The sequence below is a fragment of the Ornithorhynchus anatinus genome, chromosome X5 (genome assembly GCF_004115215.2).
Source record: "Ornithorhynchus anatinus isolate Pmale09 chromosome X5, mOrnAna1.pri.v4, whole genome shotgun sequence".
NCBI lineage: Eukaryota > Metazoa > Chordata > Mammalia > Monotremata > Ornithorhynchidae > Ornithorhynchus > Ornithorhynchus anatinus.
This window is the reverse complement of record NC_041753.1, coordinates 35,367,131-35,372,095: the sequence shown is the minus strand read 5'-3', so window position 1 is coordinate 35,372,095 and position 4,965 is coordinate 35,367,131. Positions and strand designations below refer to the sequence as shown.

Below are 4,965 nucleotides of genomic sequence, written 5' to 3'. Positions count from 1 at the left end.
CGGACAGACAAGAACAATGGCACTAAACAGCGTCAAGGGGAAGAACATCTCGTAAAAACAATGGCAACTAAATAGAATCAAGGCGATGTACAATTCATTAACAAAATAAATAGGGTAACGAAAATATATACAGTGCCCCTGTAGACTGTAAGCTCCTTGTGGACAGAGAAAGTGTCTACCAACTCTATTGTATTATATTCTCACATGTGTTTAGTACAGTACTCTGCACACAATAAATGTTCCATGAATACAATTAATTAATTGATGTGCAAAGCACTAAAAGAAGGACTGGGGTACATGTAAGAAAATCAGGTCAAACAGTTGTTCTCCTCAGTGAGGTAGAGAGAAGGTAAACAAGTATTGAATCCCCATTGTACAGATGAGAAAACTAAGGCACAAAGTAGTTAAATAACTTTCTCAAGGTCACACACCAGCCCAGTGGCAGAGTTGGGATTAGAAGCCACCTCCTCTGACTTGCACCCTGCATTTACAACCAGGATAAAGGCTAAAACAAATTATATCAAGCCCTAACTTTCAAGCACCTAGGAGAGTGCCTACTTTATTGAGTGTGTCTTCCTTCCTAAGAAATGTCTCTGTTCTTATTCTAAAGGTTTTTTTCCCATCAAACTGGCACATATTTGCATTTACAATTAATGCACACATGCTGCAAATATCGAGTTGAATTAGTTGGTATACCTGCAGGTAATCACAGAAGGCTCTGCTCCCCACCCGACCCCCATTCATCTGCCCTTTCATCGCTCATTACTTAATGGTAAAAACAGATTTATCTGTTGTCTGTCAATTTGTCATCCTGTGCAGCCTGTTGGTGTCAATCAGGGCAAGGGGACAGCTGCTTCATCGGAACAATTTAGCATCTTTCATTAAAAATAGTCATGTGCCCCTTCAAAGTGCTTTTCTTCCACAAAAGGGGTCCTGCAGCTATTGACATCCGGTCTGAGAACGGGCATGAGTCCAGAAAAGAGGAGGGATTCTGTAATGAAACTAGTCCTGGAGTGTGTAGCTAAGTGGCTCTGGAAAGCAGCACTATGGGGCCCTGCACAGCTGTTTGGGGGTGAAATAAGTAAGATATACATGTACAAAAGCACACATACACACAACCGTGCCCCCCCACCCTTTTTTCGTAGTATGGGTGTTTGTTCTCATGCTGTCATTTGTTGAAAACCAATTGTATAGGTTTCAGCTTTTCTTGTATCATTAATTGGAGTGGCTGTAGTCCATTTTAGTGGGGTCCTATGGGGGGAAATTTCCTGCTTCTTATAGAGGTGAGCTGAAATTCAAGCACTCCAAGAATAGAAAATGTTAAAAACAATATCAAAAAAAGTAGTCATTGGTTGTTATAGGTGGATTCTAATATGGCTTTTTTTACTCCTTGCGTAATTAAGAAGCTCCATTTGGAGGGAGAAAACATGAATGTGAGAATGTTTTAATGTGGGGAAAAAATGTGAATGCCAAGAGAAAATATATCCTGGGAGAAAATGAGATGGATAACTTCAGAAATGCCACATTAGGAAATGGGGGCAAAAAAATTCCAAAATATACTAAGGGTTAGAAAGGGTTAGGCACAAGTACAAATTTGAGTAACATTCAGAATTCAAATCAACTCCACACCTAGATCTGATGGCATTCCTGCAGATATTTGAAGTAAGAAAAGGACCTATTCTTCAGGCAAATGTGAATTTTTCCTGAACATATAGACTATGGAGGAAGTACCACTAGATTTCAAAGATGCCATTGTAATCATCACCATCACTTTGTTTTTTTGGATTTTTTATTTTGTTCTGTTCTTTTATGGTATTTGTTAAGTGCTTAATATTTTCCAGGCACTGTTGGAATTGCTGAGATAGATACAGGGTAATCGGGTTGGACATGGAGAAAGAAACAGATTGATTTTTAGAATCAAAATCACCAGCATGGCTTTTGACAAACTGCAGAACAGTGTGGCAACAATGGGACATCAAGCTCCATACTAAGTTGAAAGTCTATCAAGCTAAGAAGCAGCGTGGCTTAGTGGAAAGAGCATGGGCTTGTGATCCAGAGGTCATGGGTTCTAATCTCGACTCTGCCACTTGTCAGCTGTGTGACTTTGGGCAAGTCACTTAACTTCTCTATGCCTCAGTTACCTCATTTGTAAAATGGGAATTAAGATTGTGAGACCCACATGGGACATCCTGATTACCTTGTATCTATCCCAGCACTTAGAACAGTGCTTGGCATATAGTAAGCACTTAACAAATACCATCATCATCATCAATACCCTAAAGGACTATCATATCTGGACATACTTCAGAAGAAGACACATTTAGATTTGGTTTTTTGATGGTATTTATTAAACACTTTATGTGCTAAGAGCTGGGGCAGATATAATGCCAATAATAATAATTATGGAATTTGTTAAGTGCACAGTGTCTGTCCCATGAGGGGCTCACAGTTTCAATCCCCATTTTACAGATGAGGTAATTGAAAGCACAGAGAAGTAAAGTGACTTCTCCAAGGTCACACAGCGGACAAGTGGCAGAGCTGGGATTAGAACCCATGACCTTCTGACTCCTAGACCCGTGGTCTATCCACTAAGCCATGCTGCTTCTCAATGAGAGTAAGATTGGACACAGTGTTTGTCCCACCCTAGGGCTCACAATGTTAGAAAGAGGGAGATCAACTATTTTATTCCCATTTTACAAATGCGGAAATTGAGGCACAGAGCGTTGCAGTTATTTGCCCAAGTTTAAACAGTAGTCAAGTAGTGGCAAAGAAATTAGAACCTATCTTTCCACATTCCATCAGAACCACCTATGAACCATATGAAACATCAAATGGTAGGGCAAGATTACCAGTAATTCAGCCATCCATGATATTAACTGAAAACCTACTGAGTACAGAGCACTGGGAGAGTTACAGAAGTATCAATCAATCAATCAATCGTCTTTTTTGAGTGCTTACTATGTACTAAGCACTTGGGATAGTGCAGTATAACAGACATATTCCCTGTCCACAGTGAACTTACAGTCTAGAGGGGGAGACAGATATTAATGTAAATAAATGAATTAAGGATATGTACATAAATGCTGTGGGGTTGGGTGAAACAGCATGGAGTGGGAAAAGAGGAAATGAGGGGACGACCTCTTGGAGGAAATGTACCTTCAATAAGGCTTTAAAGGTGGGGATAGTTATCATCCGTTAAAGACATGGTCCTTGCCAGTAATCAGTTTGCAGTCTAATTGGGAATTAATAGAAGACATTCAGTTCATCAGCATTAAAACCATGGTCATAGCAACACAGACCTACTGAGTGAGACATGTAAGGAGAATGTACAGCCATAGGATACCAAGCAGCTGTTGTGAGGTAAACTGAAAGGAGCCAAATAGAAGCCAGGAGGGCAGAATAAATGTAAATGTACCCTATGAGAGCACTGTGATGTGTTTCTCAAAAATGGGCAAGTATGAATGGCTTTCTCATGGGGTAGGCTTAATAGCCACACCCACCACAACCACCCATCTTGCTCCAAATGACCATGAACTGTGAACATATAGAAAAGCCCAGCAAAATGATCTTCCCTGGCCTGGGGCTGCATGGGGAGGGGGAGGCCAAAAATGGAATCTGAGGGTTGGTGCCATGTGGAAAGCGATTACAGAGAAAGAGGACCTGAGCTAGGTACAGTACCTAATGTGGGACTGTGGGGAAGCATACACTTACTTGTCCACCCATGATATATGCACATAACACTAGATAGTCACCCTGCTAATTCATCTATCTCATATGGAGCCTTTTTTCTCTTTGTTATTGTACTGCAACATTGCCCCTCTCAGGGTTGCACCTGGAGAGTTTCCAGTGCTCTACCAGTCTTGACTCCAGGAGGGAGAGTCAAGCAGAGGCCTATCCATTCCATTCCTATCTTGGGCAGGAGCTAGTGAGTGGAAGGCAATCTGCTACAAATCAACGCTCACCCGTGCTGGGCAGCAGCAGCATGGGAGAGAGTTGAGGGTGGAGACTCAAGTTGACTGTGAGGAAGGAGGTAATGGTAAAACACTTCCGTATTTTTACCAATAAAACTCTATGGATACACTACCCGAACGATTGCAGATGGAGGTGGGGCATTTTGGGAGAGATGTGTCCAGGGCGTCGCTTTGGGTGACTCGACAACATAAGACAAGTCTGCAACATTGAAGTTCACCAGGAATGGTCCTCTAGTGAGCCAGTGCTGAATTTGGTGCAGCAGTCAATGTTCGGAGCACGTTTTCTACTGCCTTCCTCATTTGGATAAAGCCCTGTGTTTCTAAACTAGGCCTCTCAAAAAACCAGGATGTTACTACCATTACTGACTCATCAGCAGTCAAATGACCAATATCTTATCCTGCCATATCATTGGAGGAGGAGGATTAACAGTAGTAGGAGGAGTAATAGTATGAGGAGGAGGAGGAGTAATTGTCACAGTGGTGGTAGGAGTAGTAGCAAAAGTAGTGTTGGTAGATATCAAGTACTTACTGAGTGTGATGCATTGTATTAAGAACTTGGAAAGGTACAGCCCAAACACAAGACATGTTCCCTGCCCACAAGAAGCTCACAGGTAATCCTCTGTCAGCAGTATAAGTGCTTGAGTTGATATTTTCAATAATGGAGATGCAATACTCCCCTCTCAGGGTTGCACCTTGGGGAGTTTCCAGTACTTTACCAGTCTCGGCTAAGGGTGGGAGAGTCAAGCAGAGACCTATCCATTCCATTCCTAGCTTGGGCAGTGGCTAGCCAGTGGAAGGCAATCTGCTACAAGTCAAAACTCACCCATGCTGGGCAGCAGCAGCACGGGAGAGAGTCGAGGGCGGAGACTCGGGTTTACTGCAAGGAAGGAGGCAGTGGTAAACCACTTCCGGATCTTTACCAAGAGAACTCTATGGATACACTATCGGAATGATTGCAGATGGAAAGCGAGGCGTTCTGAGAGAGATGTGTCCG

The 4,965-nt window shown here is 42.4% G+C and overlaps 1 non-coding gene across 1 annotated transcript; it reads left to right on the top strand.

Moving 5' to 3' along the window:
- The first annotated feature begins 3,814 nt into the window (after positions 1–3,814).
- LOC114808396 lies at positions 3,815–3,952 on the top strand. The gene has a single exon (XR_003756244.1). It is a non-coding gene; the product is annotated as a small nucleolar RNA SNORA7 (small nucleolar RNA).
- The last annotated feature ends 1,013 nt before the right edge of the window (positions 3,953–4,965 follow it).